This window comes from Neoarius graeffei, chromosome 6, assembly GCF_027579695.1.
Source record: "Neoarius graeffei isolate fNeoGra1 chromosome 6, fNeoGra1.pri, whole genome shotgun sequence".
Lineage (NCBI taxonomy): Eukaryota > Metazoa > Chordata > Actinopteri > Siluriformes > Ariidae > Neoarius > Neoarius graeffei.
In genome coordinates, this window is record NC_083574.1 from 75,569,967 (window position 1) to 75,596,618 (window position 26,652).

The following is a 26,652-nucleotide window of genomic DNA, read 5'->3' on the forward strand; positions in this document are numbered from 1 at the left end:
AGCAGAGGGAGGAGGCGTGCCACGCGCTGTTCCACCGGCCAGCCCCAGGCCTCTGCTGCCTGCTCAATGAGCGCAAGGAAGGCCTTGGGGTCATCGTGCGGGCCCATCTTCATTAAGGTGAGGTGGGGAGGGCCTGCGGTGGTGGAGGTGGTGGACCCCACCGACGCGAGGAGGTGCCGGAACGCCTGACGATCTTCCTGCTGCGCCAGCACCATGGCCTCAGACCTTTGCTCCTGCTCCTTCCAGAGGGCAACCAGCGCCTGATGCTGGCTCTGTTGGGCCATGGCGAGGGCATGGATCAGGTCCTTGAAGGGGGAGGACTCCATGGGGCTGTTCTCCTCTGTGCTCTGGTCCTGGGTTTCGGCACCACTATAGGAATGAGAGTGGGTGGGTGGAGCACAGAAGTACGGCAGGCCAGAACTGAGTTCCAAAAACTCTTTATTTGCACTTTTCAGTGACTACTTTTCACTCTCCCAGCCATACACGTACGCGCACACACACAAGTCATTGGGTTGGGGAGAGAGCTCCCTTCCTCTGCTCTCTCTCTCCTTTTATAGGGCACAGTCACTGGGGAAGACACACAAACACAGGTTAACTAACATCAGGTGTAGTGATTCTGCCACTTACCTTCCCTGACTCCGCCCTCTGTTCACAGACTGACGCTTGACCACGCCCCCGCTGCCACAGTCAGCTTAACAGCTAAGAGCTCCGGGTTACCAATGTCATAATTCTCTTCTGCTTGTGTGAGTTTTCTGGAGAAGAAGGCCACTGAATTTAGCTTGGGTCTCTCTCCAAAGCATTGAGTGAGCACAGCCCCGACTCTTGATTCCAAGGTATCGACCTCTGCAATGAAGGGCTTTGTGGGGTCGGGGTGCTTGAGTATGGGCACTGAGGTCAAGGCAGACTTGAGTTGGGTGAACACCTCCTTGGCCACCTGATTCCATTGGAGGCATTTGGGCCCCTTTTTCAGTTGAGACATTGAGGGAGCAGCAATGGAGCTGAAGCCCTGGATGAAGCGTCAATTAAAGTTTGTGATTCCTAAGAATCAGTGGCGCTCCTTAACTGTGGTAGGGGTCAGTCATGATGTGACTGCTGATATCTTGTCCTTGTCTATACTGACTCCCTCAGCACTTATAACATAGCCCAGGAATGTGATTTGTCATACATGGAACTCACATTTTTCAGCTTTTACATACAGACGGCTCTCCAGGAGCCAGCTGAGCACTGTCTTAATATGTTCTATGTGGCTCTCTTCATCAGAGGAGTAGATGAGAATGTAGTCTATATAGGTGATGACATATCAGCGGAGCATGTACCTGAGCATGTCATTGATAAGACATTGAAAAACCTTGGGTGCGCAAGATAGCCCATAATGCATTACACAATATTCAAAGTGGCCTGTGGTAGTGCTGAATGCTACCTTCCACTCATCCCCTGCTTGGATTCATAGCAGGTTGTAAATGCTTCCGAGGTCAAGTTTAGTGAAGACCTGCACTGACCATACATGTTTCAGGGCAGAAGGGACTAGGGATAGGGGATAAGGGTATTTAACTGTGACTTGGTTAAAACCTTGGTAATCAATGCATGACCTGAAGCCTCCTCCTTTCTTTTCAACAAAAAAAGAATTCAGTGAATGTGAGTGATGTGGAAGGATAAATGTACCCTTGCTACAGTGCCTCTTGTATGTACTCCTCTATGGCCCTTTGTTCAGAGATGCCTAGGGGATAGATACAACAGTATGGAGGCATGGTGCCAGGTAAGAGGTCAATAGCACTGTTGTATGGCTGGTGAGGTTGTCGGTCACTGGCTTTTCTCTTACTAAAGACCTTTTTGTGTGCACTGTAGCAAGGTGGGATGTGAGCAGTGCTGATGCAATCAGGGCTTTCTGCTGAAGTGGAAGCCACAGTGAGTTCAGGCAGGCAGAGGCAGTGCTGTGTGGCATGACAGTGACCATTTTGTAATTTCTCTGTGCTGCCAGGAGATATGAGGATCATGAACCTGCAGCCAGGGAAAGCCTAGGATAACGGCCTGACTTTGTGTGCAGGTGACAAACAGGGAGATCGTCTCCATGTATAAAACACTGACCTGAAGCTCCAGAGGCAAGATGCGGGTAATGACAACCCCCCACACCAGTGGGTCTGCCATCAATGACATTAATGCTTCCAGGTTGCAGGAGCTCCTGTATGGGTATCTGGAATTTCTGGATGACTGTGCTGTTGGTGAAGCTGTTGGCTGCCCCAGGGTCTGTCAGGACAGAGAGAATATGGGAGGATTCTGGGAGCTTTAACAACATATTTACTTTGAGAAATTGGTGTGGTGGAGATAGAGTGGGATTCACCAGTAGGGTTGCAGGAGTTCTAGTAGCTCCCTCAGTTCCAGCAGATCTCCTGGGGCCTCCAGGCCAGACAGTACATTGATGCACAGGCCCTCCTGCCATCTTTGATCACATTCAGAATGGTTCACACAGGTATTGGAAATCTTCAAGGGTGTAGGGGTAATGGAAGTCAGTGTGTTAGGGATGGAACTTTGTAACAGTGGCCTATTTCAAAGGAGATTGCCCAGCCTGATGGCTAGATAGATGAGGTAGTCTAGAGTTTGTTGTTCATCCCGACAGGCTAGTTCATGAGAATGAGTCGAGCCCCTGAAGAAGAGCAGCCTTCAAAGCTGGTTCATTCCACCCACTCCTGGCAGCAATGGTATGGAACTATAGAGCATATACAGTGACTGTCCAATCCCCCTGCTGCATCATTAATAGTTGCTCACCAACCTCTACACTCTCTAGCTAATGGTTGAACATTCTCTTAAATAATTCCACAAAACGCTCATAAGAAGCTGGATCAAGGTGGGAAAGTGGTCATGTGGGGCACCTTCTAAATGATAATCACTTACCTCTCCTCCTGAGTCTCGGGTTACCACTTGTCTCACCTTATGGTTGGGGTTCTGTTCTAAGATGTACTCAATTAACACTTCTTTCTCCTCATTGGTGTCATTCAGATTTGTCCGCTGAGATTGTCCTCCTGGAGCTGTCACCCTGACCTCTTCATCTGTGATAAGGAGCCACAGCCTGTCTCCTAATGGGTTACACTCTCCAGTGTCCACTAATTCTCAGGTGCATGCGTGATTAATGCGATAATTGCACTGTTCCATGTAGTGATGTTTTTGTTTTGTTTTTCTTCCTCACGAGCTTTAGTCAGCATCTGGGTCACTTAGGCCTTCTTTTCCCTCCTGCTCAGCCAGTTCAGGAACCCTCCTGCAGTGGCTAGCATGGATCCACGTCACTCTGCCCGTGACCTTCACTGCCGTTGGGGTTGCGAGCAGGACCTGGACTGGGCCATTCCACCATGGCCTGTTCCACTTGGTTCGTCGGAAATCCTTCACCACTATCCAATCCCCTGGTTGTAGATCATGCAGAGGTCCCTCAGCGGGTTTGGGAAGTGCTTCTTTTACCTGTTTGTGGATAGATTTCAAAGCAGAGGACAACGTTGCACAGTAATTCAACATTGCATCATCACACAGTGTAGTGTCCGGCAGTGTTCCTTGAGCTGGCCCTATCCCTGTGGGGTACTCGTCCAAACACAATTTCGAATGGGCTTAACCCATGCTTAGGTCTAATTTGCATCCTCATTTGTGTGAGTACTACAGGGAGGACCTTTGTCCATCCTCATCCTGTTTCTGCACAAGCGTTGCTTAGTTTATTTTTAAGTGACCCATTTTCCCTCTCTACTGCTCCCGCACTGGCAGGATGGTAGGCACAATGTTGTTTCAGGTCTATCCCTAGGAATGCTCCTATTTTCTTTAGGGCTGCATTAACAAAGGGTGTTCCATTGTCACTTGAGATTTTGCTAGGTATACTCCACCTAGGAATTATATCTCTTAGGAGTACTTTGACTACCGTCTCTGAGTCTTGTTTAGCTGTGGCAAATACTTCAACCCATTTTGAAAACATGTCAACTATTACCAGGCAATACCTTTTCCCTTCACAAGGTGTCAGTTCAATAAAGTCCATTTGGAGGTGATCAAATGGTTTGTCTGGTATTGGGTGTGCTGCTTGAGTCAGTCTGATACCTTGACCTGCATTATGTTGTGCACATATCAAGCATTGCTTGCAAAATTTCGCAGCATAATTTGAAAACCCCTTTGTGAACCATCTCTTTGTTACTTCTGCCAACATCCCCCCTTTTGACACATGGGTGAGCCCATGTGCCAATTTTGCATAGAAAGGGAACATGTATTTTGGTAGACAGGGATGGCCCAAGGGACAAACCCAGACCAAGTTTGCAAAGATACAGCCTGCCTGTTTCCAGACTCATCTCTCATCCTGAGCGGCAGTGCTCTGAAGGTCCGCTAGCTGTAAACAGGGGGTAGAGACCTGAGGAAAAGCAAGGTTAGAGGGTGAACTGGATGCTGAGGCTGCATACTTAGCTGCCGCATCCGCCCTGGCATTCCCTTGAGACACAAGATCAGTATTGTTAGTATGGGCAGCACACTTACACACAGCAATGGCTCTAGGGAGTAGAATAGCATCCAACAACTAAGAGACCAGTTTATGATGTGCAGTGGGAGATCCTGTGCTAGTGAGAAAATTTCTGTTTCCAAATGGTGCCAAAATCGTGCACAACACCAAATGCATACCTACTGTCCGTAAAAATATTGACAGATTGCCCTGCCGCCAATTTGCATGCCTCGATAAGGGCACAGAGCTCTGCGGCCTGTGCCAACAGGTTTGAGGGCAGACACAACGCCTTGAGGACCTCATGATCTGAGAGTATGGCAAAACCTGCTTTGTTCTTTCCTGTCTCTGAGTCTCTGGAGGCTGAACCATCCACATAGAGGACCATGTCTGGATTTTCCAAAGGGTCACTCTTTAAGTCTGCCCTGGGGGAAGAAAAATCATTAGTGAGAGCAACACAGTCATGTGGTTCTCCATCGTCCTCTGTAGGGAGAAGAGAGGCAGAATTCAGAACAGAACGTTTCACAATGATGTTAGGCATATCAAGTATGACAGTGTTATATTTTAACCATATCTGTGCTGACAAATGCGACATCTTTTTCTCCAACAGAAGCAGGGAGACAGCATGTGGGACCAAAAGGGGTGAGGTTAGAGGACCCCACAATATTTCTGGAAGCAGTTACCGCCTTTTCAGCTGCAGCAACTGCACACAGGCAAACAGGAAGTCCAGCCGCCACTGGATCCAGCCTGCTGGAGAAGTAGGCTACAAGTCTCAATCTATTCCCGTGTTTCTGCAAAAGAACAGAGGTCATAAAAACCCTTCTTTTCATCTACACTTTGAACAAATGGTTTATTGGGGTCAGGCAGTCCCAGAGTGGGTGTGGTCTGCAGAGTGCTCTTTAGGGACGTCAGGTGCGTGCGGGACAGCCACAGCATTGACTGCTTGCAGATCTTGGACAAACCTCCACTCATCGAGCTGGGACGGTTTTCTTGCCTTCTTAACTGGAAAAAATAGGAGTGCGCACTGGAGAGTCCTGGCAAGGAATGATTACATCTGCCTTCAGTAACGAATCAAAGACCGGTCTTATACCTGCGATTGCTTCTGGTTTGAGTGGGTACTGGGTCTGTCTAGGCCTGAAATCTGATTTGGGGGTGATCACCACTGGCTCAGCATTCTTTATGAGGCCTACATCATGTTTACCCTTTGCCCGAATGGAATTTGGAACTCCCGCCAATTTGGGGTGCACCTCTGCTGGAGTTATGCCTGTGGAAACAGAGACAAACAGGCCACTATAGCCGGGGTCCCCAGTGGCTAATATTACGCTGCGCTTAACATGCACACACACACACAGCCTGACTTTGCTTGTAGACCCCAAGCCTTTGGCAAAACAACACACTAGGGTCCTCTGTTCAGGACCATTCATTGTCATTGGCTGTGCACTTCCTGACCCACTTCCCCACGTCTTTCCAATGGGCGGCTCGTGGCTTTGCTAATGAGACATGGGGTATAAAATTAACAATGTCAAAGAAATCATGCTGGCAGCAGCCAACCTCAGAGTCCTCTGACACGAGGCTGTGTATAACATGTTTGAAAACACTGTGACGAACATTGATGCAGTTGTTCGGACAACGAGTAAAATGGACTTGCACAGTGCAAAAATGTTTAGACCAATATGTAGTTTTGAGGGTCAATCTTTCACACGCGTGGGGGTCTGCAAATCAAGTCTTTTCAAACCCCACATCTTGCCCTTGGTGAACATGTGCTGTACAATGCAAATCTTCCTCTTTCATATAATCTGTGTCAACTGATGAGGTGTTCAAGTTTGCGAGCTGTACAAGGTGTTTTGAAGTTTGTGTGAGTTGATCTGAGCAGAGCCACCAGACAGGCACATACAGAGGGCTTCCAAACCCATACTGCACACTGCACATTTCACTTACTTCAATAGTTAGTCCATCTGGAGTGGACATGAGATTTACTCCTAATTTGCACATTAAATCACGTGCTAACAAATTTACTGGACATGTATGTGAGATGAGAAATGAGTGGGACCTAACTATTCCTCCCTCGCTTTCACACAGGAGGTTGACTGAGAAAGTTTCGGTTACAGGTCATCCTGAGATGCCCATTGTCTGAATAGAATTTGAGCTGAGCAGTGGGTCTACTGGAAGTATCCCATGTTGTATCACTGAGTGTCCTGCTCCAGAATCTACTAAAAAGGTTAACACATGCCCACATACAGAGAGGGGCATACAAGGGAGTTTAGAGAAGGGAGTAGTTGTGTATTTTAACAAACTTAATGCAACTTCAGGTGTATCTACCTGGACTGGTGTATCGGGCGTTTCTGTGTAGTCTTGCTGTTGCATGCAGGTGCTGCTACTAATGTGTTTAATGTTATGTGAATGCTCCTGTCTATGTGTATGTGTATCATCAGGTGTGTGTGTGTTACCTCCCCTGTTCTCTGTGTGGGGCCCGTTCCCGGAGTCCGCCCATCAGTCTGCTTTGCTGTACTCCTCACAGGGCCTCTGGCTGCTACTGTGGAGACAATTTCGAGCAATGTGTCCCTTCTGATTGCAGTTGTAGCAGGTTGCACCTTTTATCCAGGACGAGTCACTCCAGGTCATCCTGTCTCGGCCCCTACCTCTTCCTCTTCCTCTTCTTCTTCCTCTTTGTCCAGGCTGAACAGTCTGGAAAAGAGTGAGAGTGGTGGCGTGTAGGTCTTGGTCTCTTTGTGCCGACTTTGTCTTCTCCTCTTTCAGCAGCTTTTCTGCATGCACAGCGTACTGCTCGATCTTGGTGAGGCTGGCGGTTTCCCACAGGAGACAGAGCTGCTTTACTGACTTGGCCACTGCTGGATTCATACCGTTCATGAAACTGTTCCACAGGTGCGCTTCCCAGACCTCAGGAGTGTCTTCCACTCCAGCCAGGATCACGGGTCTGGTCAGGCCACTGTGTTTCTCATGCATGGTGGTGAGACAGGCGAGAAACGCTGACACACCTTCTCCATCTTCTTGCTTACACATACTGATCTTAGTCATGTCTATGTTCAAAGGAAAAGCACTGTCCAGATGAGCACAGAGAGCAGTGATGGTATCTCTATACTCACCATTGCCAGCCACGCTCCAGTCTGGTGTAGTCGCTCGGTGGTCAGCTTCCGGCCACTCTTTGGAAACTTTGTTCCAATCTATACCCATCTTGATCATGAGTAGGCAGCAAAGTTCATGGGTGGTTGGTCGGAATTCTCTGCAAAATATCAACAGCTCATTACCAAATCTCTTTCCTCCTACCTCTCTCACATTGGGAAGAGAAGCCATGCTTTCCTTCATGTCAGCTGTCATCCAGGGTCTGTGGACTAAAAGTGCGCCGTCAGCTCCAGCCACTTCCATCATTGGAAGACAAAGGACTTCAGACTTTAGGTTACGGCATTGTGGACCCAATGGTGAGCATGTGGTCAGGTCCAGGAGGGTGTCTTTTCCATCGCCATATGCAAGACTGGATCTCATGTGTGATGGAGAAGCGAGGGGAGGCACTGATGCTGGAGGCGGCTGGTAGGCTGAAGGAGATTCCAGAGGCTCAGGATTTTTTTTTTTGTCTTGACTTCTCCCCTTCTCTGTGGGTGAGGTGCTTGTGGGAATGATGCTCTGCCTTGCTGAGGAGGCAGTGTGTGTCGGGGTGGTGGGGCAGACTCCAGGTCAGGGTCCATCTGAAATTTCAAACACTGAGAAGAGGGTGAGAGCCCTGCCTGTCGTTTCTCTCTTTTGTACTCTCTCTTAAGTGTTTCTTCTTTCCATGCAGAAAACACCCTCCAGTCCCCTAAGCACTTAACATTATCTGCAGACTCTTCTTTTTCCTTCTGTTTCAACTTTTCTTCTAACTGTCCTATCTGCCTGGGACTAAAACTGCCCTAATTCAGGGAATCCTAAGTCCTTCACCCATATGTCAAACTGTGCCAAACAATCCTCGCCATAGAGGTTTTCATAAACTGGATGTTTGGGTTGTCATAGGAACACCCACTTCTTATTATAGCACATGTAGCCTCAGGCTTTGCTTCTTCCTTTCTTTTCCCTAACTTGCTGCTTCTGTTCCCCATTGTACACTGTTATATTAATAGGCTGTGACAACAGCGGCTGAGTTTCTTTATCAGGATCACAAGAAGAACAGGTTGGACTATGTCCAAAAATGCGACACAATAATCCTTTAGGTGTGTTCTTATTAGTAAACAATTTATCTGACCTTTGCCTTAAACTAAAGTAGGTATCATTTAGCACAACAACCTCAAAGACAACTCTCACATGTGTACGAAATCTGCTTCTCTGTTTCAGAATTTGGAGGAAGACAGTACTCTGTTAATGAATCAATATTTTGCATGCACACCGGTGTGTCTTTGCAACTTCATAATCGAACCTCTCTATCCCATTCCTCTGACAGGCCAGTTGTTCACACAGAACAAAGGGAGCAAAACTCAATTCTCTCCCAGATATGAATCGCTGAACGTGAGTCCGTCGAGACACGCACCCATACTTCATTCGCTCAAGTAGGTGAGCCGTTACCCAGTCGTCACTTGGGCGGATTTTTCTCTTACACAACCCAATAAACTACTCACGGTTTATTGTCTCAAAATTGTGTTTTATCCATTTCAGCAAACATATTGATGGTACCATAGCTTAGCAGTCCTCCTGGGCTCAGACAAACTTCTGTCCATCTCTTATATCAGTCTTTCTTGACTGGGACAATCTCTGTCCATCTCTTATATCAGTCTTCTTTGACTGGGACAATCTCTGTCCATCTCTTATATCAGTCTTCATTGACTAGGACAAATCTCTGTCCGTCTCATATCATTCTTTAAATACTAGGACAAATCTCTGTCCATTTCTTGTATCATTCTTTAAATACTGTTTCCACTAATTTCTTTACACAAGAATGCAAAGTTGTTACTTACTGGTTCGGTGAGCCTTGATGGCCTGGTCTCTCGTCCGAGTTCTCAGCTCCGCACCGTAGCCTTGGGAGTGTTCCGTCGTCCGAGGATCAGATGCATAGGGCCCACCCAGGGACGCCAAATTGTAATGGAAACTTCTAATAAACAATTTAGAATGCTTAGCAGTTGTCTTTTCAGTTATTTATTATAGTAGATCATATAAAAGATATATAAGATAGGAAAGAAAGAAAATTAAAGCAGAACACCACCTCTAGTGGTGTGAGAGTACGCGCTCGCTCTGAGTTGTGTTTTAGTGGCTATCTTTATACTCTAAAGGCATTTGCTTTACTGCCTGTGTCTTCACGTGATTGGCTCAAGATTTTCGATGAAGCTTTGCTAATGAGTGCACCTGGCATGCTTTGGTACGTGCAGCCAGATGCAAGCAGGGAAAACTCAAGTTCTCTGCTTATCACCACCAAGGTCAGGAAAGGTGGTTACATCATGAGAAGATGCATAGTTAGGACGAACTCAAGCACCCTGCTCATTACCACCAAGGCCACAGAAAGGCGATTACAGCATGTGGAAAACATCTCTTCTCAGTACACTAAGCTACTTTAATTCAACATACAGAAACACAGAGAATAATGATGTTCGTCCATTAAATTTCCCTCACAGTGTTCTCGACCCTTGCTCTCATATCTTTCTCATTATTCTCCAGCCCTGTCCTCATTGCCCTGTCTACCGATCGATCGACCCTCACCTGTCCCACCACCTTGATTCTAGTCTCATGTTTTGGCTCTCTTTTTCCAGTTTGCTTTCCCCGCTCTCCCCTGCACATACATCCATAAGTGTCTGCACCCTGACACAGTCACAGTTTGAGCCTGATGAATCCTAGCATTGTCATCCTGGAATATGCCTGTGCCACCAGGGAAGAAAAAAATCCATTGATGAGATAAACTGGTCATTCAACATATTTAAGTCATCAGCTAACTTCATTTTATTGCGAGATGGTGTTGATGAACCTAGATCTGACCAATTGAAGCAACCACAGATCATAACACTGCCTCCAGAAAGTCCAGTGCACTGTAGCCACTATGCATGCTGGGTGCATCGCTTCATGCACTTCCCTTCTTACCCTGATGCACCCATAGCTCTGGAATAGGGTAACTCTAGAATCATCTGAGCACCCTTTTTCCATTACTCCAGAATCCAATCTTTGTGTTCCATAGCAAATTGAAACCTTTTCTTCCAACTATCCTCATGAACAAGTGGGATAGTCTTCTTATTACCACACAGCTCTTTAGTCCTCATCTAATTATGTGTGTATGTGTGTGTGTGTGTGTGTGTGTAAATGCTCTTGCTTTCACGATTTAGCATAGCTATGAGTTTGACTGTAAAAGTAAGGTATTTTATATATATATATATATATATATATATATATATATATATATATATATATATATAAAATCTCATCATCTCTAGCCGCTTTATCCTGTTCTACAGGGTCACAGGCAAGCTGGAGCCTATCTCAGCTGACTACAGGCGAAAGGCAAGGTACACTGGACAAGTCGCCAGGTCATCACAGGGCTGACACATAAACACAGACAACCATTCACACTCACACCTACGGTCAATTTATAGTCACCAGTTAACCTAACCTGCATGTCTTTGGACTGTGGGGGTAACCAGAGCACCCGGAGGAAACCCACACGGACACGGGGAGAACATGCAAACTCCACAAAGAAAGGCCCTTGTCGGCCACGGGGCTCGAACCCGGACCTTCTTGCTGTGAGGCAACAGCGCTAACCACTACACCACCGTGCCACCCATATATATATATATATATATATATATATATAAATAAAATTTTAAAAATATATATTTTTTTTTTTAACAAGTCAACATCAGGGCCCTGTACTACGAACGGAGGTTAACCTACCCAGAAGTAACCCAGGGTTCCCCCGCTAAACCAGGGTTGACAAAACCTGGTTATCTTGTTTGGGGTTAAACGGTACTACGACGCCAGTTATGAAGTTGATTTGTTGAACCTGGTTTAACCTAATCAGGGTTAATGCGCATTCACGTTAAAGGGGAGGTTATCAGTGCAAATCACCACTGTTCACAATGGCACGGTCGCCGTACTTCACGGAGGAAGAATGCGCTGTCATAATGCAAAGCTACAAGGAGTTCAAAACAACATTAAGAGCAAAATCTAACACAGCAGCTGCCAATAAGGAGCGGCAAGCATGTTGGCAACGAATTGCCGATCAGGTAAATGCGTAAGTACATTCTCCCTTCTACATGTTCCAGAACAGAAGTATAGGATGAGAGAAAGCTTCATGATCAATCACAAGTCACAGAAAATGGTCCTTCGACATGGCCCCAGTCATATATAGCTTGTTTAATGTCCGAAAAATCCTGAATAAAATTTGGTATGGTAAATTCATGGAGTAGCCTACTTAAGCTGATATGTGCACAGAGTCACATGAATTAGGATGACTGACTGTTCAGTCCCTTTGACTAAGTTGGTGTACGTCCTGTGAACATTTCAGAGGCAACAGCAGTGCCAAATGCACCTGGCAACAGGTGAAAATGAAATATAAAAACATCATTCATAATGGTAAGTGTGTGTGTGTGTGCGCGTGCGCGTGCAAGCAAGCATTCATTTGCCTTTTATTTATTCAAGTTTTATCTGTTTGCCTAATAGTTCAAATTGTTTTGTATATAGTTTATAATGTTGTTGTGTGATATTAATGATAATATTGTGGGAAAACTACTTTGCACGGACGTTCATTTAATTTATTCTACCGTCATTTAGTTTGTTCTATTTTTGTGTATTTTATTTATTTATCTGTTTGTCTAGTTATATCTATTTTTCTAATAATAATATATATTTTTGCATTAATAGTTTGTTTTTTTCCTATTAAAATAATCTTGTGTTCTTGTTATAACTTTATCTATTTATCTGACTGTTTAGTTGTATCTATTTTTGTTACAATTTCAATATTTTTAATATAGAAAGTTTGTTTTTTTCTATTAAAATGTTCTTGTGTGATAACTAGTTCTTGTGTTATATTTATTGTAGTTGTATCTATTTTGTATCTCAGACTTAAATATTTTTGTAAAACAAGTGTTTTTCTATAAAATATTCTTGCGTTCTTGATAACTACAGTGGTGCTTGAAAGTTTGTGAACCCTTTAGAATTTTCTATATTTCTGCATAAATATGACCTAAAATATCATCAGATTTTCACACAAGTCTTAAAAGTAGATAAAGAGAACCCAGTTAAACAAATGATACAAAAATATTATACTTGGTCATTTATTTATTAAGGAAAATAATCCAGTATTACATATCTGTAAGTGGCAAAAGTATGTGAACCTCGAGGATTAGCAGTTAATTTGAAGGTGAAATTAGAGTCAGGTGTTTTCAATCAATGGGATGCCAATCAGGTGTGAGTGGGCACCCTGTTTTATTTAGAGAACAGGGATCTATCAAAGTCTGATCTTCACAACACATGTTTGTGGAAGTGTATCATGGCACGAACAAAGGAGATTTCTAAGGACCTCAGAAAAAGCGTTGTTGATGCTCATCAGGCTGGAAAAGGTTACAAAACAATCTCTAAAGAGTTTGGACTCCACCAATCCACAGTCAGACAGATTGTGTACAAATAGAGGAAATTCAAGACCATTGTTACCCTCCCCAGGAGTGGTCAACCAACAAAGATCACTCCAAGAGCAAGGTGTGTAATAGTCGGCGAGGTCACAAAGGACCCCAGGGTAACTTCTAAGCAACTGAAGGCCTCTCTCACATTGGCTAATGTTAATGTTCATGAGTCCACCATGAGGAGAACACTGAACAACAATGGTGTGCATGGCAGGGTTACAAGGAGAAAGCCACTGCTCTCCAAAAAGAACATTGCTGCTCATCTGCAGTTTGCTAAAGATCACGTGGACAAGGCAGAAGGCTATTGGAAAAATGTTTAGTGGACAGATGAGACCAAAATAGAACTTTTTGGTTTAAATGAGAAGCATTATGTTTGGAGAAAGGAAAACACTGCATTCCAGCATAAGAACCTTATCCCATCTGTGAAACATGGTGGTGGTAGTATCATGGTTTGGGCCTGTTTTGCTGCATCTGGGCCAGGACAGCTTGCCATCATTGATGGAACAATGAATTCTGAATTATACCAGCGAATTCTAAAGGAAAATGACAGGACATTTGTTTATGAACTGAATCTCAAGAGAAGGTGGGTCATGCAGCAAGACAACGACCCTAAGCACACAAGTCGTTCTACCAAAGAATGGTTAAAGAAGAATAAAGTTAATATTTTGGAATGGCCAAGTCAAAGTCCTGACCTTAATCCAATCGAAATGTTGTAGAAGGACCTGAAGCGAGCAGTTCATGTGAGGAAACCCACCAACATCCTAAAGTTGAAGCTGTTCTGTACGGAGGAATGGGCTAAAATTCCTCCAAGATGGTGTGCAGGACTGATCAACAGTTACTGGAAGCGTTTAGTTGCAGTTATTGCTGCACAAGGGGGTCACACCAGATACTGAAAGCCAAGGTTCACATACTTTTGCCACTCACAGATATGTAATATTGGATCATTTTCTCAATAAATAAATGGCCAAGTATAATATTTTAGTCTCATTTGTTTAACTGGGTTCTCTTTATCTACTTTTAGGACTTGTGTGAAAATCTGATGATGTTTTAGGTCATATTTATACAGAAATATAGAAAATTCTAAAGGGTTCACAAACTTTCAAGCACCACTGTATGTTCTTGAGTGGGTTCTTTTTTTTTTTTTTACAGAAAAGCCATTCTGCATGGACATTCATTGAAGCCCTCATTGTTTTTTAATGGTTATTTATGAGCATTTAGGGGTTACAATAATGTAAGTCTAGGTTGCTTTATATAAAAGGTATGTCCAGAAATATTGATGTCACTGTCTAAGCAGAGGGATCTGGCTTCTTTAGACGCTGTCTTCTTAAAACTGAATAAATATTTAAAAAGAGCCAAATGGGCCAGTCTTTTGAACGGCTCTTTTCAAAGAACAGATCACAAAGATGTGGATCCCATCAAAGCGCCATAAATCCCATCTCTAATCTGAGCTCCGATATCGCACGGGTCATCCAGGTAAGCTGGCATTGTCTCTAGAGGAAATGTCGGTGGAGAGGTGGTGTTTAAAAAGGGTGTGGTTAATCGGAAACCTCGGGTTAACCAAGAACATAATCTGAGACGAGCAGGTTTGAGATGCAGTGTAAATTGCCATGGCAGCATACCTCGGTTTGAACATAGCCAACTTTCGTAGTATGGGTTAATCGGGAAGTTATGCTGCACGTGATCAAGTTACTCTCGAAGTTACCCTGGTAAGCCAGAAAACCTGCTTCGTAGTACAGGGCCCAGGTGTTTAAGTGATCACTGATCATGGTCAGAAGTTTTGTTTGAAGTTTGCATGTTCTCCCTGTGTCTGTATGGGTTTCCTCTGGGTATTCTGGTTTCCTCCCACAGTCTAAAGACATGCAGTCAGGCTAATTGACTACAGTGTCTTGCAAAGGTATTCATCCCCCTTGGTGTTTGTCCTGTTTTGTCACATTACAAGCTGGAATTAAAATGTCTTTAAAACAGGATAAACACCAAGGGGGATAAATACTTTTGCAAGACACTGTACTCTAAATTGCCCATCGGTGTGAATATGTGTGTGAATGGTTATTTCCCAAGCCGGGAAATGGGAGGGTTGCATCAGGAAGGGCATCCGTGTAAAACTTTGCTCCAATTAATATGACGTGGATCAATAGGGTCCACATGGACCCCAACCTGGCAACAGTGCTGGACAAGGAAGAGGAGGAGGAAGAAGAAGAAGGTACCCATTGCATCAGTTAGGGTTAAAATAATTGTTAAAAGAATGTGTGTGTGTGTGTGTGTGTGTGAAGCAAGAGTGTGAATAATTATTCACAAAAGTCACATGAGAAGCATGCATTTTTTTTTAAGCTTTCCAGGTGTTCAGCATTTACAAAACTATCGTCAGCCAAGTTCAGGCCCTTCTTTGATTAAAACCACGCTCCCATGTTCAAGCCGAATGCTTGACCTGAAGAGTTATTGCCTTTCTGTGTGGCACAACTTCAATGAAATGATAAAAGTTACATGCAGCGCAATATCATATTCACTTCTGGCAAAGTCAGCATTTAATTTTTATAAAATTCAAAATTCTGTGATATATTTTCACTAAGAGATCAAGTAGCATAAGATCAATGCAATGAAGGTTTTGCTTTTCAGTGCGTAAAATGCTTTGCATGTTACGACTGAAAAGCTGTTTTTTGGGGTTTTTTTTGTGGTGTGAACGCTACTACTTTTATCTTAAATGGAATAACAATGTGAAATGCAAGGTGTCATATTGGCAACAGAGTAAGTGTCAGACTCCAGTTCCCATGAGCACACATAGCATATGAGCATGGCTGACATAAACTCCAGTTTCCAGCATCCATTACAAACCTACGCGCTCACAAGCATACCAATCATGCACACGTGTGTTTCTCTTTACACACACACACACACACACACACACACACACACACAGAGTGAAGCAATCATGGTTAGTCTGTCATTGCCAAGTTTACTTCTTCTGTATAGTTATCCTGGTGCTGACCCTGTGCTTAGTTTCCTGTTCTCAAATTTGGATCAGATTTCTGATTGTTGTTTGCAGCTCATGCAACCATTGACTTTCCCTGACCTTGAACTTTGATGATCAGTTTGTAGACTGCCTTTCAGATTTTTCAAATTTAGGTCATTAATAAATAAATAAATAAATAAATAGAAAAAAATCCCTGACACCCAATTATTTTTGCTTCGTGGACGAAAAGCAATTCAATTCGAATCACAGACTTCCAATTTTCTTATTATTTATTTATTTATTTATTTATTTATTTATTTTTATGGAACAATTAATGAATTTAGAGTCGTGTGGCCCTAAATTCTCCACTATTTTGTCTTGCTTCACCATGACCCAATTCAAGATACTGCATCATGCATCACATGGTGGGCTTTCCCTATTCGCACAAAGCATTGTGGGATACAAATTTGAAACAGGAGAGGAAAATAGAGGATGCGAATGAAACGTGAAAGACCAGCTACAGAAATGGAAAGTGAGGAAAAAAAGACGTTATGTTGCAAAGGAAAGGAAACGCAGGACCAATCTAATAAATATCGGCAGTCAGCAAGCACCTCGGTGTGATCAGCTGTTTGTTTAGCGACAGAATGATATAACTGTCAGTGCACAGTCAAGGTATACCTGTAGATGGCAGTAATGCAACACTGGATGCCAGCTGCCATAATACCCAAAAGAAGAAGGAAAAAAGAAGTCGTAGGTAAACCTACGCATGTGCACACTGGACTTCCTCTGTCTGCTTGACTGCATGAAGCGAGCAATTTCATGCACATTATTTGCTAGGGAATCCCCTCAAATTGAATAACTTCCCAGCCACAGAATGGCCTTTTTTTGTGTTTGTTTGTTTGGTTGTTATATATATATATATATATATATATATATATATATATATATATATATATATATATATTACAGAAATAAACATATATCACAATGACTAAATTTCAGAGAGAACTAAATTTCACTGATTTTATGAAATTGAAAGGCCATATAGCTTTAAAATCTTTTGTGTAAGGAATGAACCACACCCACATCTGTGCACACTGCAAAAAATTGAAAACGGAATTTGAGGAGAAATTTACTTAATACTAGTGAAATTATCTTGCTGTATGGACAGACATTTTTACTTCATAAGACATCTTAGAATAAGTTAGTTGCAATCTAGAACTAGGTTTAATAATCTCAGAATTGGTGTCTTGTATTCCTCTAATTGGAAATGCTAGATCGTTTCAAATATTTTCAATATATTTTCACTTGCAAATACATCATTTTTTGCAGTGTATGTCTCTCCTTGTGTCTGTATATGAAACAAGGTGGTAACGTGGATTGCTTTGAAGCAGCAATCCATCTGGATCAAGGCCATAATTTAAACTGATCTTATTTCTATATACTGCCAGAAAGGAGGTGTGTTGTACAAAAATTGGAAAAAATAAAAAGGTGTTGTTTAAAAATTGTATACTATACAATAATTTTCTCAGTCCCAGTGCTATTGCCTGTATGGTTGTTTTCAAGTATGGACCTGTGCATGGCCTTGACCATTCAGCCATATTCCTACTTGAATAAAATACAACTTCTACATACATGAATTCTCTGGCTACTACACAGTATAGTGATTCTAATCCTCAACAAGTTTAAGAGATAACCATTTATATTTTCCCCCATGTTCCCCAAATCAGTTGAATTTAATGAATAATTTACAGACTTAATGAATAATTTAGGGGCGGCACGGTGGTGTAGTGGTTAGCGCTGTCGCCTCACAGCAAGAAGGTCCTGGGTTCGAGCCCCGGGGCCGGCGAGGGCCTTTCTGTGTGGAGTTTGCATGTTCTCCCCGTGTCCGCATGGGTTTCCTCCGGGTGCTCCGGTTTCCCCCACAGTCCAAAGACATGCAGGTTAGGTTAACTGGTGACTCTAAATTGACCGTAGGTGTGAATGTGAGTGTGAATGGTTGTCTGTGTCTATGTGTCAGCCCTGTGATGACCTGGCGACTTGTCCAGGGTGTACCCCGCCTTTCGCCCGTAGTCAGCTGGGATAGGCTCCAGCTTGCCTGCGACCCTGTAGAAGGATAAAGTGGCTAGAGATAATGAGATGAGATGAATAATTTACTTGGGATAACATTTAATGAGATTTATTCATTGGCATATGACATTATTGTGGTATCTGCTTTTATTTCACTCTGAAAAATAAATGTACTAATATTATCTTTATGGTATACCTCCTTGACAATTGTGGAATTATCAATGATGCATGCAGGGAACCCCTCCTAGAACTGCCACGTTATTGTGGTGGAGGGGTTTGTGTGCTTGAATGATCCTAGGAGCTATGTTGTCGGGGGCATTACGCCCCTGTTAGGGTCTCCCAAGGCAGACAGGTCCTAGGTGACAGGCCAGACCAAGAGCAGTTCACCAAAACCCTTATGGAGAATAATCGATCAAGGACCGTGACGTCACCCGGTATGGCGCAGCCGGGGCCCCACCCTGGAGCCAGGCCCGGGGTTGGGGCTCGTATGCGAGCGCTTGGTGGCTGGGCCTTTGCCCAAGGGGCCCGGCCGAGCTCAGCCCAAAGCGGTGATGTGGGCCCGACCTCCTGTGGGTTCACCACCCACAGAGGTAGCCGTAGGGGGCTGGTGCAGTGTGGATTGGGTGGCAATCGAAGGCAGGGGCCTTGATGACCTGATCCCCGAACACAGTGGCTAGCTGTTGGGACATGGAATGTCACTTCGCTGGGGGGGAAAGAGCCTGAGCTTGTGCGGGAGGTTGAGAGGTACCGGCTAGAGATAGTCGGGCTCACCTCCACGCACAGCTTGGGCTCTGGAACCCAGCTCCTCGAAAGGGGCTGGACTCTCCATTTCTCTGGAGTCGCCCATGGTGAGCGGCGGCGGGCTGGTGTGGGCTTGCTTATAGCTCCCCAGCTCAGCCACCATGTGTTGGAGTTTACCCCAGTGAACGAGAGGGTCGCCTCTCTGCGCCTTCAGATTGGGGAGAGGGCTCTTGCTGTTGTTTGTGCCTATGGGCCGAATAGCAGTATAGAGTATCTGGCCTTCTTGGAGTCCCTGGGAGAGGTACTGAGAGGTGCTCAGACTGGGGACTCCATTGTTCTACTGGGGGACTTCAACGCTCACATAGGCAACAACAGTGACACCTGGAGGGGCGTGATTGGGAGGAATGGCCTCCCTGATCTGAACTCGAGTGGTGTTTTATTATTGGACTTCTGTGCTAGTCACGGTTTGTCCATAACGAATACCATGTTTGAGCATAGGGGTGTCCATAAGTGCACGTGGCACCAGGACACCTTAGGTTGGAGGTCGATGATCGACTTTGTTGTCGTTTCATCTGATCTCTGGCCCTATGTCTTGGACACTCGGGTGAAGAGAGGGGCTGAGCTGTCAACTGATCACCACCTGGTGGTGAGTTGGATCCACTGGCAGAGGAGGAAGCCGGACAGACCTGGCAGGCCCAAACGTATGGTGAGGGTCTGCTGGGAACATCTGGCCGAGCACTCTGTCAGGGAGGTCTTTAACTCCCACCTCCGGGAGAGCTTCTCCCAGCTTCCGAGGGAGGTGGGGGACATTGAGTCTGAGTGGACCATGTTCTCTACCTCCATTGTAGACGCAGCTGTTCGGAGCTGTGGCTGCAAGGTCTCTGGTGCCTGTCGTGGCGGCAATCCCTGAACCCGGTGGTGGACGCCGGAAGTAAGGGATGCTGTCAAGCTGAAGAAGGAGTCCTATTGGGCCATGTTGACCTCCAGGACTCCTGAGGCAGCTGACTGGTATCGGCAGGCCAGGCGTGCTGCAGCTTGGGCAGTTGCGGAGGCAAAAACTCGGAACTGGGAGGAGTTCGGGGAGGCCATGGAAAAGGACTATTGGTTGGCCTTGAAGAAATTCTGGCAAACCATCCGGCGCCTCAGGAGGGGGAAGCAGTACTCTGCCAACACTGTTTACATTGCGGGTGGGGAGCTGTTGACCTCGACTGGGGACATTGTCGGGTGGTGGAAGGAATACTTTGAGGATCTCCTCAATCCCACCTTCATGTCTTCCATTGAAGAGGTGGAGGCTGATGACTCAGAAGTGGACTTGTCCATTACCCAAGCCGAAGTCACTGAGGTGGTTAGCAAGCTCCTCGGTGGCAAGGCACCGGGGGTGGATGAGATCCGCCCTGAGTATCTCAAGTCTCTGGATGTTGTGGGGCTGTCTTGACTGACATGCCTCTGCAACATCGCGTGGCGGTCAGGGACAGTGCCTCTGGAGTGGCAGACTGGGGTGGTGGTCCCTCTTTTTAAGAAAGGGGACCGGAGAGTGTACTCCAATTATAGGGGAATCACACTTCTCAGCCTCCCAGGGAAGGTTCACTCCAGGGTACTGGAGAGGAGAATTCGGCCAATAGTCGAACCTCGGATCCAGGAGGAACAATGTGGTTTTCGTCCTGGTCACGGAACACTGGACCAGCTCTATACCCTTCATAGGGTGCTTGAGGGTTCATGGGAGTTTGCCCAACCAGACCACATGTGCTTTGTGGATCTGGAGAAGGCATTCGACCATGTCCCTCGTGGTATTCTGTGTGGGGGGGGGGGGGGGGTGCTTCGGGAGTATGGGGTTCAGGGCTCTTTGCTAAGGGCTGTCTGGTCCCTGTACGAACGGAGCAGGAGTCTGGTTTGCATTGCCGGCAGTAGGTCAGACATGTTCCCAGTGCATGTTGGACTCTGGCAGGGCTGCCCTTTGTCACCAGTTCTGTTCATAATTTTTATGGACAGAATTTCTAGGCGCAGCCAGGGGCCGGAAGGAATCCTGTTTGGGAACCACAGGATTTCATCTCTGCTTTTTGTGGATGATGTTGTCCTGTTGCCTTCTTCAAACCAGGACCTTCAACATGCACTGGGGCGGTTTGCAGCCGAGTGTGAAGCGGCTGAGATGAGAATCAGCACCTCCAAGTCTGAGGCCATGGTTCTCAACCGGAAAAGGGTGGCTTGCCCTCTCCTGGTTGGTGGAGAAGTCCTGCCTCAAGTGGAAGAGTTTAAGTATCTCGGGATCTTGTTCACGAGTGAGGGAAGGATAGAGCGTGAGGTCGACAGGCGGATTGGTGCAGCCTCCGCAGTGATGCGGTCGCTTTACCGGTCCATTGTGGTGAAGAAGGAGCTGAGCCAAAAGGCGAAGCTCTCGATTTACCGGTTGATCTACATTCCAACTCTCACCTATGGTCATGAGCTTTGGGTAATGACCGAAAGAACAAGATCGCGGATACAAGCGGCCGAAATGAGTTTCCTTCGCAGGGTGGCTGGGCACTCCCTTAGGGTGAGAAGCACAGTCACTCGGGAGGAGCTTGGAGTAGAGCCGCTGCTCCTCCACATCAAGAGGAATCAGCTGAGGTGGCTCGGGCATCTCTTTCGGATGCCTCTTGGACGCCTCCCTGGGGAGGTGTTCCAGGCATGTCCCCCCGGGAGGAGGCCCCGGGGAAGACCCAGGACATGTTGGAGGGACTATGTCTCTTGGCTGGCCTGGGAACACCTCGGTGTTCTTCCTGAGGAGCTGGCCAAGGTGTCTGGGGAAAGGGAAGTTTGGGCTTCCGTGCTCAGACTGCTGCCTCGGCGACCCGGCCCCGGATAAGTGGAAGAAGACGAGATGAGGCAGGCATGGAAGATGGTCAAGGCGCACTATCCATATATGTAGTTTCTGTATTGTCTTATATTGTCTATATTGTCACCTTGGCATGGTCCTAAAGCAGGGATGTCCAAAGTCTGGCCCTGAGGGGCAAATGTGGCCCACGGACAAGTCTGCGGCTTCTCTATGAGAATGGATGAAAAATTGCAATTTTTCCTTTAACCTGATGGTGGCAGCAGACTGCATAAGCAAACAGGTAAAATGTGAAGGCCCCTTTTCTCTGCTTCGAGATGCAAATTAATGAATATGCAGAATGATAGTTCATTATGGTTGCAGAAAAAGCAAAAAGTTATAGTAAAAAGTATAAAGACTGTCAGCTTTATATATATATATATATATATATATATATATATATATATATATATATATATATATATATATACACACTACTATATTTTTTTTTTCCAGTGTTCTGCAATATTGCAGAATGTCAAAATTTTGTTCTGCAATTTGGAAATATATTCTGCAAATACACAAGCCTCCATACTACACCCTTCTCAACCTAATAATGCCGATATTTACATCATATCTAGCTTTACAACTTATAGCATTACTGTAATTCTTTATTCTCTCACTCTATTTTTAATTTCAGTCTTCACAGATCCTTCTCTGCAGCAAAGTTATCATTCCATGATACCTCCACAGGTCTTTCATCCCCCTCGCCCTGACACTATGGGCTACTACAACTTGAAGTATACTAACTAATTCATAAATGTACTAGTTATCACACCCACACATTATCCTTCCACACAACATACTAATAAAGGTATCACCACAATAAAAAATAGAACACAACTGTTCTTCAAGAAACAAAACATTCATTTTCATGTTACACGTCATGTTACATTTTGTCAAGATTAAGTTTCTAGCTTGAACAATAGATTGTTACCCAAAATGTACTTCATTCACAGTGTTTGCATCTGCAACCTGTAGTTTTAAATTGAACGCAAGGTTTCAATTCTACACTCTGTTACATCTTACGATGATGCAAAGAATTGATGCCATTAAGGAATTAAACCCAACTGGCAAATGGAAAGACGTTTGGGTTCATGGTGTTTGCCTGGCTTCTAAAGTGCAAGGTCATGAACTGAACTGAGAACTACTGCAGGGGCTTCACTGCTCTAAACTAACAATAGAGAACTGGGTACAAACTAATCATGGCAGAACTGAGAGCTACAGAACTACTGAGAGCTACAGAACTGAACCTATGAGCCTTGTCTTACAGGGCAACTGTTTTACTTTGTGCTAGTCTGCACCACAGGCAAGACAGCACTAGTAAAAACAATCGAACATGTACACAAAACATGTATTAGTGTAGCTTGATATGAGAAAACAAAATATTCAAAAGTATCTATGAATAAAGGTAAAATACTGTTGCTGTCTTCAAAAGGGATATAATATTAGTATAATTTTGCATGATTCAACAATACAATATATACAAACCTATATAAATTTACTAATATATATAATATATATATATATATGTATGCAAGATAAGAACTAGTCAGAGTCTTCGCTTTCGCTTTTTGTTGTCCCCCTCGTGGACGCATGATCTGTCGCTGTTGTTGTTGGAGTCACGCTGGCTGCCGGTGTCATGGTCAGACTGTGACACCGCCATGCATCTCCCAGAATTCAATGCGGCACAACAAACATGGCTCCCAAGAAGAGGATTGTTTCTTCGGGGCAAGAGTCCGACAAAAATGCCAAGAAAACAAAGACGATTTTGTTGTATCTTGGCAAAACTCATGTCACGGTCTGAATTTACCACCAGTCTGAATTTACCAGGTAAATTTAAACTGTAACAGCCAAGGTCTAACCTTACCACAGTATAAATTTACCAACTTGGTATAATTGGGCCTTGTCTGAATTTACCAGCCTAATATGAGATTTATGTTCATGTTCATACTTGAATTATTTACACTTTATCTTGATGAATATTGATTTAAGTAAGACTCCTCATGATTATAATAATTTAGTTATTCTCTCAAATTTACCAACTTGTTATAATTAGACTGCTGTCATTGGGCCTAGTCAGAATTTACCAGCCTAATATGATAGGAGATTTATGATCATACTTGATCCACAAATAAATTATTTTCACTTTATCTTGATGAATATTGATTTGTTTGAGTGAAATTCATCATGATTATAATATAGTTATTCGGTCAAATTTACCAACCTGGTATAATTAGACTCCTGTCATTGGACCTAGTCAAAATTTACCAGCCCAATATGATATGGGATTTACATTCATACTTGATCCACAAATAAATTATTTTCACTTTATCTTGATGAATGAATGAATGACCCGTGTTTTAGTTCCAGTTTATGCACTAAGTAGGCTGATCAGGACCAGCCAGCAGCCAGGAATGATGAACTTTGTTTCCTCATCCATATTCAACAGCTTGTCTACTGATAATCAAATCTCACAATTGTAGTCACAATTCGTGTTCTATTAGTCTGCAAATGTGTTGAAATGCTCAGTACAAAATCGCAGCAAGAAATGGTAAATTTAGACTTCCCGGAAGTTGACCGGGGAAAAAAAAAATCGGTCTGCGCATGCGCATGGTAAATTTATACCAGCGCACGATCAGCCCATGACAGTGGAAACTGCTGAACACTGCCGAGGTAGTTGTCAGTGTCATATACATGTATGCATTGTGCGCATGCGCCTATATAGAACGTTGATGTTATGAATCAAATGCATGCGCGTGCCTGTAAGCACGGGGGGAGGTGAAATCAGTTATAAGTTACAGTCAGCTGTGTATATTGTCTGGTCCTACGAATAAGCCCAAATCGACGAAGCACCGGAGTCGTCCTCGTTTTACATACAAGCCAAGTCTTGCACATGGTGTCAGAAGTAACGCGAATCTACAATGGCAAAGTTTCATCCACCCGAAAGTTTGGATTTTACTCAACCGGAGCAGTGGCCAGAGTGGCAACAACAGTATCAGAGGTACCGGCTAGCAACAAAGCTAAACGAAGAAAGCGGTGCCGTGCAGGTGAGCACTTTGTTGTACACACTCGGCAGAGAGGCAGAACAAGTTTTTAACACCTTCGTCTTTGGTGAAGAGGAGGATGAGGATGATTATGACACGGTTTTGAACAAGTTAAACACGTATTTCATCCTGAAAGTCAATGTGATTCATGAGCGAGCCCGTTTCTACCTTAGAGGGCAGAGACAAGGGGAATCCGCAGAGGAATACATTCGGACACTGTATGAATTAGCAGAAACATGCCAGTTTGGGCAAGTTAAGATAGAAAACATTCATGACAAGCTGGTAATAGGGATCCTTGACAAGGAGTTATCCGAGAAACTCCAACTGACAGCCGACCTAACGCTGGATATGGCGGTTGAAATGGTGCAGCAGTCCGAGCAAATCAAGGGGCAAGTTAGCCAGCAGGCTAAAGTTAGCTCTTCAGAGGCTAGCTACCTGAGCGAAGTGGCGAGAAGGCAGGCTCGAGCTCCGAATTTCTGCTCCGGCGCGAGGGGAAGACAGCAGCCTGGAGCCAACCGAAATTTCCAACCATCTGGGCAAAGAAAGAAGTGCTTCAGATGCGGTAAGGACCATCCTGCACAGTCTCAATGTACAGCCAAAAACGCCAAATGTAGAAATTGCCACAAAATCGGGCATTTCGCTGCCGTATGTCGGTCAGCCAAGCTAAACGAGCTAGTAAACATCGGGGCAGAGTGTGAGGCAAGCGGGGGCAATGAACATTTTCTGGGTGAAATTAAAGCCTGTACCGTTGCCGATTCCACCACCCCATGGACTGTAAAGCTGCAAATTAATCACACACCAGTCATGTTCAAAATCGACACAGGGGCCGACACCAGCGTAATATCCCAAGACACTTATCGCAGGTTGAAACACCCACCAGCATTAGCCAGCGACAACACGTCCCTCCAGAGCCCAGGAGGTAGACTGGATCGCCTTGGAGTGTTCAACACCACAGTGAAGTACTCAGGTCAGCTCTACAAATTCAGCATTCACGTAGTAAAAACACATGGCAGTGACTTGCTAGGGCGCAATGTGGCAGTGGCAATGGGGCTGGTCAAGAGGCTTAATGAGGTGCAGACCACGTATGACACAGAGCTGGGCTTATTGAATGTAAAACCAGTGAAAATCCATCTGAAAGAAAATGCTGTTCCCTACAGTGTGAGCACTGCTAGGCGAGTGTCTGCTCCTCTGTTCCCCAAGGTCAAGGCTGAGCTGGAGAGAATGGTGCAGTGTGGCGTCATCGAGGAGGTCAAGGAGCAGACAGAGTGGTGTGCTCCCTTGGTCCCGGTTCCGAAGAAAAACAGCAAGGTGAGAATCTGCGTCGACCTCAAACGCCTCAACACCGCGATAAAGAGGGAGAGGTATGTCCTGCCCACCATAGACAACATCCTGCCGAGGCTGGCAGACTCGCGTGTGTTCTCCCTGCTAGACGCCGCCAGTGGGTTTTGGCAGATCCCACTGGACCGAGACACAGCAATGCTCACTACATTCATCACACCTATGGGAAGATATTTCTTCAAGCGGCTCCCTTTCGGAATCTCCAGCGCCTCCGAGATATTCCAGAGGGAGATGTCGGTGCTGTTCCGTGATATGGAGGGTGTTGAGGTATTCATGGACAACATCCTTGTCCATGGTGCTGACAAGGGCCAACAAGAGGAGCGACTGCAGGCAGCCCTACGCATCCTGAGAGATACGGGCCTGAAGCTCAACGAGGACAAGTGTCGCCTGCGCCAGAGATGGATGACCTACCTGGGGCACTGCATCGATCAGGAGGGCATTCTACCTGATCCATCGAAGGTCAGTGCCATCACGGAGATGCCAGCGCCAAGCAAAGTGCCCGAGCTGCGGAGGTTCCTGGGTATGGTGCACTACCTGGGGAGGTACCTGCCGAGCCTGTCAGCGACAGTCAAGCCCCTCAACGACCTGCTGAAGAGTGACGCTGCGTGCTCCTGGGACACACCCCAAGCCGAGGC